The 17,557-nt window shown below is 42.1% G+C and overlaps 10 non-coding genes across 10 annotated transcripts; 5 read left to right on the forward strand and 5 right to left on the reverse strand.

Moving 5' to 3' along the window:
* The first annotated feature begins 274 nt into the window (after positions 1-274).
* trnan-guu (transfer RNA asparagine (anticodon GUU)) lies at positions 275-348 on the forward strand. The gene has a single exon. It is a non-coding gene; the product is annotated as a tRNA-Asn (tRNA).
* Positions 349-448: 100 nt separating this feature from the next.
* trnak-cuu (transfer RNA lysine (anticodon CUU)) lies at positions 449-521 on the reverse strand. The gene has a single exon. It is a non-coding gene; the product is annotated as a tRNA-Lys (tRNA).
* A 1,596-nt stretch (positions 522-2,117) lies between these two features.
* Positions 2,118-2,191, forward strand: trnan-guu (transfer RNA asparagine (anticodon GUU)). The gene has a single exon. It is a non-coding gene; the product is annotated as a tRNA-Asn (tRNA).
* A 100-nt stretch (positions 2,192-2,291) lies between these two features.
* Positions 2,292-2,364, reverse strand: trnak-cuu (transfer RNA lysine (anticodon CUU)). The gene has a single exon. It is a non-coding gene; the product is annotated as a tRNA-Lys (tRNA).
* Positions 2,365-5,002: 2,638 nt separating this feature from the next.
* Positions 5,003-5,076, forward strand: trnan-guu (transfer RNA asparagine (anticodon GUU)). Its single transcript has one exon. It is a non-coding gene; the product is annotated as a tRNA-Asn (tRNA).
* Positions 5,077-5,176: 100 nt separating this feature from the next.
* Positions 5,177-5,249, reverse strand: trnak-cuu (transfer RNA lysine (anticodon CUU)). The gene has a single exon. It is a non-coding gene; the product is annotated as a tRNA-Lys (tRNA).
* Positions 5,250-13,614: 8,365 nt separating this feature from the next.
* trnan-guu (transfer RNA asparagine (anticodon GUU)) lies at positions 13,615-13,688 on the forward strand. Its single transcript has one exon. It is a non-coding gene; the product is annotated as a tRNA-Asn (tRNA).
* A 100-nt stretch (positions 13,689-13,788) lies between these two features.
* trnak-cuu (transfer RNA lysine (anticodon CUU)) lies at positions 13,789-13,861 on the reverse strand. The gene has a single exon. It is a non-coding gene; the product is annotated as a tRNA-Lys (tRNA).
* Positions 13,862-17,023: 3,162 nt separating this feature from the next.
* trnan-guu (transfer RNA asparagine (anticodon GUU)) lies at positions 17,024-17,097 on the forward strand. The gene has a single exon. It is a non-coding gene; the product is annotated as a tRNA-Asn (tRNA).
* Positions 17,098-17,197: 100 nt separating this feature from the next.
* On the reverse strand, positions 17,198-17,270 carry trnak-cuu (transfer RNA lysine (anticodon CUU)). The gene has a single exon. It is a non-coding gene; the product is annotated as a tRNA-Lys (tRNA).
* Positions 17,271-17,557: the final 287 nt, after the last annotated feature.

The raw sequence follows: 17,557 nt of genomic DNA on the forward strand, positions 1-17,557 counted from the left end.
AGAAGAGCAAGCAGAAAAGCGATATTGACCCTGATGCTCCTTTCTCGTTGCAGTGGCTCCTCGTTACACCAGAAGTCATCAAACAGGACAAGGTTGTGGGAATTTATTTTCATAGAAGTGGAAGAAATACTGGGACTTTGTTTTCTCTGTGATGCGATCGGTAAGCGCGCTCGGCTCTTAAGCGAAAGGATGATGGAGTTCCTCCTTTACATTTGGTCTTAATATTGCATCATTTGCTCAGCTGCTGGCGTGAACTGTATAAACAGTAACACATGTCTCTGTGGCGCAATAGGTTAGCGTGTTCGGCTGTTAACCGAAAGGATGGTGGTTCAAGCCCACCCAGGGACGCTGACCGGGTAGTTGCTGTGTTTTGTTTTTTCACTAGCAAAGTCTTAGATTGCTTGAAATAGTTCTACTCAACTCTGAAAGACAAAGAGAGATAACATCACGCCCAACGTGGGGCTTGAACCCACGACCCTGAGATTAAGAGTCTCATGCTCTACCGACTGAGCTAGCCAGGCAACCGTACTCTGCTTTTTCACGCGTTTGCTCTCGCAGCCCATTAACGCTGATATGTTCAGCTGGACGTTAGCGATGCTTGCGGTGTGTTGCACAGAGTCAAGAAATTTAACATTAAAAGCATACTTAACCTGGTGCTCGCGCTCTGGTGATCTGCAGCTTGGGAGTCTCAAGTACCAATAACTCAGCTAACACCTGTTCCATTCATGTGCCTAATAATGGAGTGCCTCCTTCTAAGATTTTAACCCCTTTCATTTACACTTGGGAGTGTAAAGCAGTAGAAAAGGGATATTGACCCTGATGCTGCTTTCTCTTTGCAGTGGCTCGTCGTTACTTCAAAAGCAATGGAACAGCAATCGCATCACAGAGAAAACAAAGTTGTGTGAATTTATTTTCAGAGAAGTGGAAGAAATACTGGGACTCTCTTTTCTCTGTGATACGATCGGTAAGCGCGCTCGGCTGTTAAGCGAAAGGATAATGGAGTTCCTCTACATTTGCGAGCCAAAAGCGTCTTCTGTTAGTCCCTTTGTTGAGTGAATCCATTTTAACTGGGTGTTCAACGTCATTAGAACTGTATTTTTAAGAGGAGAAAGTCTAACCACACGTAATTCAGATAATCGATACAAATGGACGGAACATGCGTAAACAAGCTCATAATATAAGAAACCCAGGACTGGTAATTATATATGATGGTGTTTCGTGGACAAAAAGACCAAATCTATGTATGAAGTTGGTCTTAATATTGCATCATTTGCTCTGCTGCTGGTTGCGACATACAAGAAACCCAACAAAAGGTCATTCAGAGAAGAGCAAGCAGAAAAGCGATATTGACCCTGATGCTCCTTTCTCGTTGCAGTGGCTCCTCGTTACACCAGAAGTCATCAAACAGGACAAGGTTGTGGGAATTTATTTTCATAGGAGTGGAAGAAATACTGGGACTCTCTTTTCTCTGTGATACGATCGGTAAGCGCGCTCGGCTGTTAAGCGAAAGGATAATGGAGTTCCTCCTTTACATTTGCGAGCCAAAAGCGTCTTCTATTAGTCCCTTTGTTGAGTGAATCCATTTTAACTGGGTGTTCAACGTCATTAGAACTGTATTTTTAAGAGGAGAAAGTCTAACCACACGTAATTCAGATAATCGATAGAAATGGACGGAACATGCGTAAACAAGCTCATAATATAAGAAACCCAGGGCTGGTAATTATATATGATGGTGTTTCGTGGACAAAAAGACCAAATCTATGTATGAAGTTGGTCTTAATATTGCATCATTTGCTCTGCTGCTGGTTGCGACATACAAGAAACCCAACAAAAGGCCATTCAGAGAAGAGCAAGCAGAAAAGCGATATTGACCCTGATGCTCCTTTCTCGTTGCAGTGGCTCCTCGTTACACCAGAAGTCATCAAACAGGACAAGGTTGTGGGAATTTATTTTCATAGAAGTGGAAGAAATACTGGGACTTTGTTTTCTCTGTGATGCGATCGGTAAGCGCGCTCGGCTCTTAAGCGAAAGGATGATGGAGTTCCTCCTTTACATTTGGTCTTAATATTGCATCATTTGCTCAGCTGCTGGCGTGAACTGTATAAACAGTAACACATGTCTCTGTGGCGCAATAGGTTAGCGCGTTCGGCTGTTAACCGAAAGGATGGTGGTTCAAGCCCACCCAGGGACGCTGACCGGGTAGTTGCTGTGTTTTGTTTTTTCACTAGCAAAGTCTTAGATTGCTTGAAATAGTTCTACTCAACTCTGAAAGACAAAGAGAGATAACATCACGCCCAACGTGGGGCTTGAACCCACGACCCTGAGATTAAGAGTCTCATGCTCTACCGACTGAGCTAGCCAGGCAACCGTACTCTGCTTTTTCACGCGTTTGCTCTCGCAGCCCATTAACGCTGATATGTTCAGCTGGACGTTAGCGATGCTTGCGGTGTGTTGCACAGAGTCAAGAAATTTAACATTAAAAGCATACTTAACCTGGTGCTCGCGCTCTGGTGATCTGCAGCTTGGGAGTCTCAAGTACCAATAACTCAGCTAACACCTGTTCCATTCATGTGCCTAATAATGGAGTGCCTCCTTCTAAGATTTTAACCCCTTTCATTTACACTTGGGAGTGTAAAGCAGTAGAAAAGGGATATTGACCCTGATGCTGCTTTCTCTTTGCAGTGGCTCGTCGTTACTTCAAAAGCAATGGAACAGCAATCGCATCACAGAGAAAACAAAGTTGTGTGAATTTATTTTCAGAGAAGTGGAAGAAATACTGGGACTCTCTTTTCTCTGTGATACGATCGGTAAGCGCGCTCGGCTGTTAAGCGAAAGGATAATGGAGTTCCTCTACATTTGCGAGCCAAAAGCGTCTTCTGTTAGTCCCTTTGTTGAGTGAATCCATTTTAACTGGGTGTTCAACGTCATTAGAACTGTATTTTTAAGAGGAGAAAGTCTAACCACACGTAATTCAGATAATCGATACAAATGGACGGAACATGCGTAAACAAGCTCATAATATAAGAAACCCAGGGCTGGTAATTATATATGATGGTGTTTCGTGGACAAAAAGACCAAATCTATGTATGAAGTTGGTCTTAATATTGCATCATTTGCTCTGCTGCTGGTTGCGACATACAAGAAACCCAACAAAAGGTCATTCAGAGAAGAGCAAGCAGAAAAGCGATATTGACCCTGATGCTCCTTTCTCGTTGCAGTGGCTCCTCGTTACACCAGAAGTCATCAAACAGGACAAGGTTGTGGGAATTTATTTTCATAGGAGTGGAAGAAATACTGGGACTCTCTTTTCTCTGTGATACGATCGGTAAGCGTGCTCGGCTGTTAAGCGAAAGGATAATGGAGTTCCTCCTTTACATTTGCGAGCCAAAAGCGTCTTCTGTTAGTCCCTTTGTTGAGTGAATCCATTTTAACTGGGTGTTCAACGTCATTAGAACTGTATTTTTAAGAGGAGAAAGTCTAACCACACGTAATTCAGATAATCGATACAAATGGACGGAACATGCGTAAACAAGCTCATAATATAAGAAACCCAGGGCTGGTAATTATATATGATGGTGTTTCGTGGACAAAAAGACCAAATCTATGTATGAAGTTGGTCTTAATATTGCATCATTTGCTCTGCTGCTGGTTGCGACATACAAGAAACCCAACAAAAGGTCATTCAGAGAAGAGCAAGCAGAAAAGCGATATTGACCCTGATGCTCCTTTCTCGTTGCAGTGGCTCCTCGTTACACCAGAAGTCATCAATCAGGACAAGGTTGTGGGAATTTATTTTCATAGAAGTGGAAGAAATACTGGGACTTTGTTTTCTCTGTGATGCGATCGGTAAGCGCGCTCGGCTGTTAAGCGAAAGGATGATGGAGTTCCTCCTTTACATTTGCGAGCCAAAAGCGTCTTCTGTTAGTCCCTTTGTTGAGTGAATCCATTTTAACTGGGTGTTCAACGTCATTAGAACTGTATTTTTAAGAGGAGAAAGTCTAACCACACGTAATTCAGATAATCGATACAAATGGACGGAACATGCGTAAACAAGCTCATAATATAAGAAACCCAGGACTGGTAATTATATATGATGGTGTTTCGTGGACAAAAAGACCAAATCTATGTATGAAGTTGGTCTTAATATTGCATCATTTGCTCTGCTGCTGGTTGCGACATACAAGAAACCCAACAAAAGGTCATTCAGAGAAGAGCAAGCAGAAAAGCGATATTGACCCTGATGCTCCTTTCTCGTTGCAGTGGCTCCTCGTTACACCAGAAGTCATCAAACAGGACAAGGTTGTGGGAATTTATTTTCATAGGAGTGGAAGAAATACTGGGACTCTCTTTTCTCTGTGATACGATCGGTAAGCGCGCTCGGCTGTTAAGCGAAAGGATAATGGAGTTCCTCCTTTACATTTGCGAGCCAAAAGCGTCTTCTGTTAGTCCCTTTGTTGAGTGAATCCATTTTAACTGGGTGTTCAACGTCATTAGAACTGTATTTTTAAGAGGAGAAAGTCTAACCACACGTAATTCAGATAATCGATACAAATGGACGGAACATGCGTAAACAAGCTCATAATATAAGAAACCCAGGGCTGGTAATTATATATGATGGTGTTTCGTGGACAAAAAGACCAAATCTATGTATGAAGTTGGTCTTAATATTGCATCATTTGCTCTGCTGCTGGTTGCGACATACAAGAAACCCAACAAAAGGTCATTCAGAGAAGAGCAAGCAGAAAAGCGATATTGACCCTGATGCTCCTTTCTCGTTGCAGTGGCTCCTCGTTACACCAGAAGTCATCAAACAGGACAAGGTTGTGGGAATTTATTTTCATAGAAGTGGAAGAAATACTGGGACTTTGTTTTCTCTGTGATGCGATCGGTAAGCGCGCTCGGCTCTTAAGCGAAAGGATGATGGAGTTCCTCCTTTACATTTGGTCTTAATATTGCATCATTTGCTCAGCTGCTGGCGTGAACTGTATAAACAGTAACACATGTCTCTGTGGCGCAATAGGTTAGCGCGTTGGGCTGTTAACCGAAAGGATGGTGGTTCAAGCCCACCCAGGGACGCTGACCGGGTAGTTGCTGTGTTTTGTTTTTTCACTAGCAAAGTCTTAGATTGCTTGAAATAGTTCTACTCAACTCTGAAAGACAAAGAGAGATAACATCACACCCAACGTGGGGCTTGAACCCACAACCCTGAGATTAAGAGTCTCATGCTCTACCGACTGAGCTAGCCAGGCAACCGTACTCTGATTTTTCACGCGTTTGCTCTCGCAGCCCATTAACGCTGATATGTTCAGCTGGACGTTAGCGATGCTTGCGGTGTGTTGCACAGAGTCAAGAAATTTAACATTAAAAGCATACTTAACCTGGTGCTCGCGCTCTGGTGATCTGCAGCTTGGGAGTCTCAAGTACCAATAACTCAGCTAACACCTGTTCCATTCATGTGCCTAATAATGGAGTGCCTCCTTCTAAGATTTTAACCCCTTTCATTTACACTTGGGAGTGTAAAGCAGTAGAAAAGGGATATTGACCCTGATGCTGCTTTCTCTTTGCAGTGGCTCGTCGTTACTTCAAAAGCAATGGAACAGCAATCGCATCACAGAGAAAACAAAGTTGTGTGAATTTATTTTCAGAGAAGTGGAAGAAATACTGGGACTCTCTTTTCTCTGTGATACGATCGGTAAGCGCGCTCGGCTGTTAAGCGAAAGGATAATGGAGTTCCTCTACATTTGCGAGCCAAAAGCGTCTTCTGTTAGTCCCTTTGTTGAGTGAATCCATTTTAACTGGGTGTTCAACGTCATTAGAACTGTATTTTTAAGAGGAGAAAGTCTAACCACACGTAATTCAGATAATCGATACAAATGGACGGAACATGCGTAAACAAGCTCATAATATAAGAAACCCAGGACTGGTAATTATATATGATGGTGTTTCGTGGACAAAAAGACCAAATCTATGTATGAAGTTGGTCTTAATATTGCATCATTTGCTCTGCTGCTGGTTGCGACATACAAGAAACCCAACAAAAGGTCATTCAGAGAAGAGCAAGCAGAAAAGCGATATTGACCCTGATGCTCCTTTCTCGTTGCAGTGGCTCCTCGTTACACCAGAAGTCATCAAACAGGACAAGGTTGTGGGAATTTATTTTCATAGGAGTGGAAGAAATACTGGGACTCTCTTTTCTCTGTGATACGATCGGTAAGCGCGCTCGGCTGTTAAGCGAAAGGATAATGGAGTTCCTCCTTTACATTTGCGAGCCAAAAGCGTCTTCTGTTAGTCCCTTTGTTGAGTGAATCCATTTTAACTGGGTGTTCAACGTCATTAGAACTGTATTTTTAAGAGGAGAAAGTCTAACCACACGTAATTCAGATAATCGATACAAATGGACGGAACATGCGTAAACAAGCTCATAATATAAGAAACCCAGGGCTGGTAATTATATATGATGGTGTTTCGTGGACAAAAAGACCAAATCTATGTATGAAGTTGGTCTTAATATTGCATCATTTGCTCTGCTGCTGGTTGCGACATACAAGAAACCCAACAAAAGGTCATTCAGAGAAGAGCAAGCAGAAAAGCGATATTGACCCTGATGCTCCTTTCTCGTTGCAGTGGCTCCTCGTTACACCAGAAGTCATCAAACAGGACAAGGTTGTGTGAATTTATTTTCAGAGAAGTGGAAGAAATACTGGGACTTTGTTTTCTCTGTGATGCGATCGGTAAGCGCGCTCGGCTGTTAAGCGAAAGGATGATGGAGTTCCTCCTTTACATTTGCGAGCCAAAAGCGTCTTCTGTTAGTCCCTTTGTTGAGTGAATCCATTTTAACTGGGTGTTCAACGTCATTAGAACTGTATTTTTAAGAGGAGAAAGTCTAACCACACGTAATTCAGATAATCGATACAAATGGACGGAACATGCGTAAACAAGCTCATAATATAAGAAACCCAGGGCTGGTAATTATATATGATGGTGTTTCGTGGACAAAAAGACCAAATCTATGTATGAAGTTGGTCTTAATATTGCATCATTTGCTCTGCTGCTGGTTGCGACATACAAGAAACCCAACAAAAGGTCATTCAGAGAAGAGCAAGCAGAAAAGCGATATTGACCCTGATGCTCCTTTCTCGTTGCAGTGGCTCCTCGTTACACCAGAAGTCATCAAACAGGACAAGGTTGTGGGAATTTATTTTCATAGAAGTGGAAGAAATACTGGGACTTTGTTTTCTCTGTGATACGATCGGTAAGCGCGCTCGGCTGTTAAGCGAAAGGATAATGGAGTTCCTCCTTTACATTTGCGAGCCAAAAGCGTCTTCTGTTAGTCCCTTTGTTGAGTGAATCCATTTTAACTGGGTGTTCAACGTCATTAGAACTGTATTTTTAAGAGGAGAAAGTCTAACCACACGTAATTCAGATAATCGATACAAATGGACGGAACATGCGTAAACAAGCTCATAATATAAGAAACCCAGGGCTGGTAATTATATATGATGGTGTTTCGTGGACAAAAAGACCAAATCTATGTATGAAGTTGGTCTTAATATTGCATCATTTGCTCTGCTGCTGGTTGCGACATACAAGAAACCCAACAAAAGGTCATTCAGAGAAGAGCAAGCAGAAAAGCGATATTGACCCTGATGCTCCTTTCTCGTTGCAGTGGCTCCTCGTTACACCAGAAGTCATCAAACAGGACAAGGTTGTGGGAATTTATTTTCATAGAAGTGGAAGAAATACTGGGACTCTCTTTTCTCTGTGATACGATCGGTAAGCGCGCTCGGCTGTTAAGCGAAAGGATAATGGAGTTCCTCCTTTACATTTGCGAGCCAAAAGCGTCTTCTGTTAGTCCCTTTGTTGAGTGAATCCATTTTAACTGGGTGTTCAACGTCATTAGAACTGTATTTTTAAGAGGAGAAAGTCTAACCACACGTAATTCAGATAATCGATACAAATGGACGGAACATGCGTAAACAAGCTCATAATATAAGAAACCCAGGGCTGGTAATTATATATGATGGTGTTTCGTGGACAAAAAGACCAAATCTATGTATGAAGTTGGTCTTAATATTGCATCATTTGCTCTGCTGCTGGTTGCGACATACAAGAAACCCAACAAAAGGTCATTCAGAGAAGAGCAAGCAGAAAAGCGATATTGACCCTGATGCTCCTTTCTCGTTGCAGTGGCTCCTCGTTACACCAGAAGTCATCAAACAGGACAAGGTTGTGGGAATTTATTTTCATAGAAGTGGAAGAAATACTGGGACTTTGTTTTCTCTGTGATGCGATCGGTAAGCGCGCTCGGCTGTTAAGCGAAAGGATGATGGAGTTCCTCCTTTACATTTGCGAGCCAAAAGCGTCTTCTGTTAGTCCCTTTGTTGAGTGAATCCATTTTAACTGGGTGTTCAACGTCATTAGAACTGTATTTTTAAGAGGAGAAAGTCTAACCACACGTAATTCAGATAATCGATACAAATGGACGGAACATGCGTAAACAAGCTCATAATATAAGAAACCCAGGGCTGGTAATTATATATGATGGTGTTTCGTGGACAAAAAGACCAAATCTATGTATGAAGTTGGTCTTAATATTGCATCATTTGCTCTGCTGCTGGTTGCGACATACAAGAAACCCAACAAAAGGTCATTCAGAGAAGAGCAAGCAGAAAAGCGATATTGACCCTGATGCTCCTTTCTCGTTGCAGTGGCTCCTCGTTACACCAGAAGTCATCAAACAGGACAAGGTTGTGGGAATTTATTTTCATAGAAGTGGAAGAAATACTGGGACTCTCTTTTCTCTGTGATACGATCGGTAAGCGCGCTCGGCTGTTAAGCGAAAGGATAATGGAGTTCCTCCTTTACATTTGCGAGCCAAAAGCGTCTTCTGTTAGTCCCTTTGTTGAGTGAATCCATTTTAACTGGGTGTTCAACGTCATTAGAACTGTATTTTTAAGAGGAGAAAGTCTAACCACACGTAATTCAGATAATCGATACAAATGGACGGAACATGCGTAAACAAGCTCATAATATAAGAAACCCAGGGCTGGTAATTATATATGATGGTGTTTCGTGGACAAAAAGACCAAATCTATGTATGAAGTTGGTCTTAATATTGCATCATTTGCTCTGCTGCTGGTTGCGACATACAAGAAACCCAACAAAAGGTCATTCAGAGAAGAGCAAGCAGAAAAGCGATATTGACCCTGATGCTCCTTTCTCGTTGCAGTGGCTCCTCGTTACACCAGAAGTCATCAAACAGGACAAGGTTGTGGGAATTTATTTTCATAGAAGTGGAAGAAATACTGGGACTTTGTTTTCTCTGTGATGCGATCGGTAAGCGCGCTCGGCTGTTAAGCGAAAGGATGATGGAGTTCCTCCTTTACATTTGCGAGCCAAAAGCGTCTTCTGTTAGTCCCTTTGTTGAGTGAATCCATTTTAACTGGGTGTTCAACGTCATTAGAACTGTATTTTTAAGAGGAGAAAGTCTAACCACACGTAATTCAGATAATCGATACAAATGGACGGAACATGCGTAAACAAGCTCATAATATAAGAAACCCAGGGCTGGTAATTATATATGATGGTGTTTCGTGGACAAAAAGACCAAATCTATGTATGAAGTTGGTCTTAATATTGCATCATTTGCTCTGCTGCTGGTTGCGACATACAAGAAACCCAACAAAAGGTCATTCAGAGAAGAGCAAGCAGAAAAGCGATATTGACCCTGATGCTCCTTTCTCGTTGCAGTGGCTCCTCGTTACACCAGAAGTCATCAAACAGGACAAGGTTGTGGGAATTTATTTTCATAGAAGTGGAAGAAATACTGGGACTCTCTTTTCTCTGTGATACGATCGGTAAGCGCGCTCGGCTGTTAAGCGAAAGGATAATGGAGTTCCTCCTTTACATTTGCGAGCCAAAAGCGTCTTCTGTTAGTCCCTTTGTTGAGTGAATCCATTTTAACTGGGTGTTCAACGTCATTAGAACTGTATTTTTAAGAGGAGAAAGTCTAACCACACGTAATTCAGATAATCGATACAAATGGACGGAACATGCGTAAACAAGCTCATAATATAAGAAACCCAGGGCTGGTAATTATATATGATGGTGTTTCATGGACAAAAAGACCAAATCTATGTATGAAGTTGGTCTTAATATTGCATCATTTGCTCTGCTGCTGGTTGCGACATACAAGAAACCCAACAAAAGGTCATTCAGAGAAGAGCAAGCAGAAAAGCGATATTGACCCTGATGCTCCTTTCTCGTTGCAGTGGCTCCTCGTTACACCAGAAGTCATCAAACAGGACAAGGTTGTGTGAATTTATTTTCAGAGAAGTGGAAGAAATACTGGGACTCTTTTCTCTGTGATACGATCGGTAAGCGCGCTCGGCTGTTAAGCGAAAGGATAATGGAGTTCCTCCTTTACATTTGCGAGCCAAAAGCGTCTTCTGTTAGTCCCTTTGTTGAGTGAATCCATTTTAACTGGGTGTTCAACGTCATTAGAACTGTATTTTTAAGAGGAGAAAGTCTAACCACACGTAATTCAGATAATCGATACAAATGGACGGAACATGCGTAAACAAGCTCATAATATAAGAAACCCAGGGCTGGTAATTATATATGATGGTGTTTCGTGGACAAAAAGACCAAATCTATGTATGAAGTTGGTCTTAATATTGCATCATTTGCTCTGCTGCTGGTTGCGACATACAAGAAACCCAACAAAAGGTCATTCAGAGAAGAGCAAGCAGAAAAGCGATATTGACCCTGATGCTCCTTTCTCGTTGCAGTGGCTCCTCGTTACACCAGAAGTCATCAAACAGGACAAGGTTGTGGGAATTTATTTTCATAGAAGTGGAAGAAATACTGGGACTCTCTTTTCTCTGTGATACGATCGGTAAGCGCGCTCGGCTGTTAAGCGAAAGGATAATGGAGTTCCTCCTTTACATTTGCGAGCCAAAAGCGTCTTCTGTTAGTCCCTTTGTTGAGTGAATCCATTTTAACTGGGTGTTCAACGTCATTAGAACTGTATTTTTAAGAGGAGAAAGTCTAACCACACGTAATTCAGATAATCGATACAAATGGACGGAACATGCATAAACAAGCTCATAATATAAGAAACCCAGGGCTGGTAATTATATATGATGGTGTTTCGTGGACAAAAAGACCAAATCTATGTATGAAGTTGGTCTTAATATTGCATCATTTGCTCTGCTGCTGGTTGCGACATACAAGAAACCCAACAAAAGGTCATTCAGAGAAGAGCAAGCAGAAAAGCGATATTGACCCTGATGCTCCTTTCTCGTTGCAGTGGCTCCTCGTTACACCAGAAGTCATCAAACAGGACAAGGTTGTGTGAATTTATTTTCAGAGAAGTGGAAGAAATACTGGGACTCTTTTCTCTGTGATACGATCGGTAAGCGCGCTCGGCTGTTAAGCGAAAGGATAATGTAGTTCCTCCTTTACATTTGCGAGCCAAAAGCGTCTTCTGTTAGTCCCTTTGTTGAGTGAATCCATTTTAACTGGGTGTTCAACGTCATTAGAACTGTATTTTTAAGAGGAGAAAGTCTAACCACACGTAATTCAGATAATCGATACAAATGGACGGAACATGCGTAAACAAGCTCATAATATAAGAAACCCAGGGCTGGTAATTATATATGATGGTGTTTCGTGGACAAAAAGACCAAATCTATGTATGAAGTTGGTCTTAATATTGCATCATTTGCTCTGCTGCTGGTTGCGACATACAAGAAACCCAACAAAAGGTCATTCAGAGAAGAGCAAGCAGAAAAGCGATATTGACCCTGATGCTCCTTTCTCGTTGCAGTGGCTCCTCGTTACACCAGAAGTCATCAAACAGGACAAGGTTGTGGGAATTTATTTTCATAGGAGTGGAAGAAATACTGGGACTCTCTTTTCTCTGTGATACGATCGGTAAGCGCGCTCGGCTGTTAAGCGAAAGGATAATGGAGTTCCTCCTTTACATTTGCGAGCCAAAAGCGTCTTCTGTTAGTCCCTTTGTTGAGTGAATCCATTTTAACTGGGTGTTCAACGTCATTAGAACTGTATTTTTAAGAGGAGAAAGTCTAACCACACGTAATTCAGATAATCGATACAAATGGACGGAACATGCGTAAACAAGCTCATAATATAAGAAACCCAGGGCTGGTAATTATATATGATGGTGTTTCGTGGACAAAAAGACCAAATCTATGTATGAAGTTGGTCTTAATATTGCATCATTTGCTCTGCTGCTGGTTGCGACATACAAGAAACCCAACAAAAGGTCATTCAGAGAAGAGCAAGCAGAAAAGCGATATTGACCCTGATGCTCCTTTCTCGTTGCAGTGGCTCCTCGTTACACCAGAAGTCATCAAACAGGACAAGGTTGTGGGAATTTATTTTCATAGAAGTGGAAGAAATACTGGGACTTTGTTTTCTCTGTGATGCGATCGGTAAGCGCGCTCGGCTGTTAAGCGAAAGGATGATGGAGTTCCTCCTTTACATTTGCGAGCCAAAAGCGTCTTCTGTTAGTCCCTTTGTTGAGTGAATCCATTTTAACTGGGTGTTCAACGTCATTAGAACTGTATTTTTAAGAGGAGAAAGTCTAACCACACGTAATTCAGATAATCGATACAAATGGACGGAACATGCGTAAACAAGCTCATAATATAAGAAACCCAGGGCTGGTAATTATATATGATGGTGTTTCGTGGACAAAAAGACCAAATCTATGTATGAAGTTGGTCTTAATATTGCATCATTTGCTCTGCTGCTGGTTGCGACATACAAGAAACCCAACAAAAGGTCATTCAGAGAAGAGCAAGCAGAAAAGCGATATTGACCCTGATGCTCCTTTCTCGTTGCAGTGGCTCCTCGTTACACCAGAAGTCATCAAACAGGACAAGGTTGTGGGAATTTATTTTCATAGAAGTGGAAGAAATACTGGGACTCTCTTTTCTCTGTGATACGATCGGTAAGCGCGCTCGGCTGTTAAGCGAAAGGATAATGGAGTTCCTCCTTTACATTTGCGAGCCAAAAGCGTCTTCTGTTAGTCCCTTTGTTGAGTGAATCCATTTTAACTGGGTGTTCAACGTCATTAGAACTGTATTTTTAAGAGGAGAAAGTCTAACCACACGTAATTCAGATAATCGATACAAATGGACGGAACATGCGTAAACAAGCTCATAATATAAGAAACCCAGGGCTGGTAATTATATATGATGGTGTTTCGTGGACAAAAAGACCAAATCTATGTATGAAGTTGGTCTTAATATTGCATCATTTGCTCTGCTGCTGGTTGCGACATACAAGAAACCCAACAAAAGGTCATTCAGAGAAGAGCAAGCAGAAAAGCGATATTGACCCTGATGCTCCTTTCTCGTTGCAGTGGCTCCTCGTTACACCAGAAGTCATCAAACAGGACAAGGTTGTGGGAATTTATTTTCATAGAAGTGGAAGAAATACTGGGACTTTGTTTTCTCTGTGATGCGATCGGTAAGCGCGCTCGGCTCTTAAGCGAAAGGATGATGGAGTTCCTCCTTTACATTTGGTCTTAATATTGCATCATTTGCTCAGCTGCTGGAGTGAACTGTATAAACAGTAACACATGTCTCTGTGGCGCAATAGGTTAGCGCGTTCGGCTGTTAACCGAAAGGATGGTGGTTCAAGCCCACCCAGGGACGCTGACCGGGTAGTTGCTGTGTTTTGTTTTTTCACTAGCAAAGTCTTAGATTGCTTGAAATAGTTCTACTCAACTCTGAAAGACAAAGAGAGATAACATCACGCCCAACGTGGGGCTTGAACCCACGACCCTGAGATTAAGAGTCTCATGCTCTACCGACTGAGCTAGCCAGGCAACCGTACTCTGCTTTTTCACGCGTTTGCTCTCGCAGCCCATTAACGCTGATATGTTCAGCTGGACGTTAGCGATGCTTGCGGTGTGTTGCACAGAGTCAAGAAATTTAACATTAAAAGCATACTTAACCTGGTGCTCGCGCTCTGGTGATCTGCAGCTTGGGAGTCTCAAGTACCAATAACTCAGCTAACACCTGTTCCATTCATGTGCCTAATAATGGAGTGCCTCCTTCTAAGATTTTAACCCCTTTCATTTACACTTGGGAGTGTAAAGCAGTAGAAAAGGGATATTGACCCTGATGCTGCTTTCTCTTTGCAGTGGCTCGTCGTTACTTCAAAAGCAATGGAACAGCAATCGCATCACAGAGAAAACAAAGTTGTGTGAATTTATTTTCAGAGAAGTGGAAGAAATACTGGGACTTTGTTTTCTCTGTGATGCGATCGGTAAGCGCGCTCGGCTGTTAAGCGAAAGGATGATGGAGTTCCTCCTTTACATTTGCGAGCCAAAAGCGTCTTCTGTTAGTCCCTTTGTTGAGTGAATCCATTTTAACTGGGTGTTCAACGTCATTAGAACTGTATTTTTAAGAGGAGAAAGTCTAACCACACGTAATTCAGATAATCGATACAAATGGACGGAACATGCGTAAACAAGCTCATAATATAAGAAACCCAGGGCTGGTAATTATATATGATGGTGTTTCGTGGACAAAAAGACCAAATCTATGTATGAAGTTGGTCTTAATATTGCATCATTTGCTCTGCTGCTGGTTGCGACATACAAGAAACCCAACAAAAGGTCATTCAGAGAAGAGCAAGCAGAAAAGCGATATTGACCCTGATGCTCCTTTCTCGTTGCAGTGGCTCCTCGTTACACCAGAAGTCATCAAACAGGACAAGGTTGTGGGAATTTATTTTCATAGAAGTGGAAGAAATACTGGGACTTTGTTTTCTCTGTGATGCGATCGGTAAGCGCGCTCGGCTGTTAAGCGAAAGGATGATGGAGTTCCTCCTTTACATTTGCGAGCCAAAAGCGTCTTCTGTTAGTCCCTTTGTTGAGTGAATCCATTTTAACTGGGTGTTCAACGTCATTAGAACTGTATTTTTAAGAGGAGAAAGTCTAACCACACGTAATTCAGATAATCGATACAAATGGACGGAACATGCGTAAACAAGCTCATAATATAAGAAACCCAGGGCTGGTAATTATATATGATGGTGTTTCGTGGACAAAAAGACCAAATCTATGTATGAAGTTGGTCTTAATATTGCATCATTTGCTCTGCTGCTGGTTGCGACATACAAGAAACCCAACAAAAGGTCATTCAGAGAAGAGCAAGCAGAAAAGCGATATTGACCCTGATGCTCCTTTCTCGTTGCAGTGGCTCCTCGTTACACCAGAAGTCATCAAACAGGACAAGGTTGTGGGAATTTATTTTCATAGAAGTGGAAGAAATACTGGGACTCTCTTTTCTCTGTGATACGATCGGTAAGCGCGCTCGGCTGTTAAGCGAAAGGATAATGGAGTTCCTCCTTTACATTTGCGAGCCAAAAGCGTCTTCTGTTAGTCCCTTTGTTGAGTGAATCCATTTTAACTGGGTGTTCAACGTCATTAGAACTGTATTTTTAAGAGGAGAAAGTCTAACCACACGTAATTCAGATAATCGATACAAATGGACGGAACATGCGTAAACAAGCTCATAATATAAGAAACCCAGGGCTGGTAATTATATATGATGGTGTTTCGTGGACAAAAAGACCAAATCTATGTATGAAGTTGGTCTTAATATTGCATCATTTGCTCTGCTGCTGGTTGCGACATACAAGAAACCCAACAAAAGGTCATTCAGAGAAGAGCAAGCAGAAAAGCGATATTGACCCTGATGCTCCTTTCTCGTTGCAGTGGCTCCTCGTTACACCAGAAGTCATCAAACAGGACAAGGTTGTGGGAATTTATTTTCATAGAAGTGGAAGAAATACTGGGACTTTGTTTTCTCTGTGATGCGATCGGTAAGCGCGCTCGGCTGTTAAGCGAAAGGATGATGGAGTTCCTCCTTTACATTTGCGAGCCAAAAGCGTCTTCTGTTAGTCCCTTTGTTGAGTGAATCCATTTTAACTGGGTGTTCAACGTCATTAGAACTGTATTTTTAAGAGGAGAAAGTCTAACCACACGTAATTCAGATAATCGATACAAATGGACGGAACATGCGTAAACAAGCTCATAATATAAGAAACCCAGGGCTGGTAATTATATATGATGGTGTTTCGTGGACAAAAAGACCAAATCTATGTATGAAGTTGGTCTTAATATTGCATCATTTGCTCTGCTGCTGGTTGCGACATACAAGAAACCCAACAAAAGGTCATTCAGAGAAGAGCAAGCAGAAAAGCGATATTGACCCTGATGCTCCTTTCTCGTTGCAGTGGCTCCTCGTTACACCAGAAGTCATCAAACAGGACAAGGTTGTGGGAATTTATTTTCATAGAAGTGGAAGAAATACTGGGACTCTCTTTTCTCTGTGATACGATCGGTAAGCGCGCTCGGCTGTTAAGCGAAAGGATAATGGAGTTCCTCCTTTACATTTGCGAGCCAAAAGCGTCTTCTGTTAGTCCCTTTGTTGAGTGAATCCATTTTAACTGGGTGTTCAACGTCATTAGAACTGTATTTTTAAGAGGAGAAAGTCTAACCACACGTAATTCAGATAATCGATACAAATGGACGGAACATGCGTAAACAAGCTCATAATATAAGAAACCCAGGGCTGGTAATTATATATGATGGTGTTTCGTGGACAAAAAGACCAAATCTATGTATGAAGTTGGTCTTAATATTGCATCATTTGCTCTGCTGCTGGTTGCGACATACAAGAAACCCAACAAAAGGTCATTCAGAGAAGAGCAAGCAGAAAAGCGATATTGACCCTGATGCTCCTTTCTCGTTGCAGTGGCTCCTCGTTACACCAGAAGTCATCAAACAGGACAAGGTTGTGGGAATTTATTTTCATAGAAGTGGAAGAAATACTGGGACTTTGTTTTCTCTGTGATGCGATCGGTAAGCGCGCTCGGCTCTTAAGCGAAAGGATGATGGAGTTCCTCCTTTACATTTGGTCTTAATATTGCATCATTTGCTCAGCTGCTGGCGTGAACTGTATAAACAGTAACACATGTCTCTGTGGCGCAATAGGTTAGCGCGTTCGGCTGTTAACCGAAAGGATGGTGGTTCAAGCCCACCCAGGGACGCTGACCGGGTAGTTGCTGTGTTTTGTTTTTTCACTAGCAAAGTCTTAGATTGCTTGAAATAGTTCTACTCAACTCTGAAAGACAAAGAGAGATAACATCACGCCCAACGTGGGGCTTGAACCCACGACCCTGAGATTAAGAGTCTCATGCTCTACCGACTGAGCTAGCCAGGCAACCGTACTCTGCTTTTTCACGCGTTTGCTCTCGCAGCCCATTAACGCTGATATGTTCAGCTGGACGTTAGCGATGCTTGCGGTGTGTTGCACAGAGTCAAGAAATTTAACATTAAAAGCATACTTAACCTGGTGCTCGCGCTCTGGTGATCTGCAGCTTGGGAGTCTCAAGTACCAATAACTCAGCTAACACCTGTTCCATTCATGTGCCTAATAATGGAGTGCCTCCTTCTAAGATTTTAACCCCTTTCATTTACACTTGGGAGTGTAAAGCAGTAGAAAAGGGA

Source organism: Electrophorus electricus, chromosome 3, assembly GCF_041902795.1.
Source record: "Electrophorus electricus isolate QZ-2024a chromosome 3, ASM4190279v1, whole genome shotgun sequence".
Classification (NCBI taxonomy): domain Eukaryota; kingdom Metazoa; phylum Chordata; class Actinopteri; order Gymnotiformes; family Gymnotidae; genus Electrophorus; species Electrophorus electricus.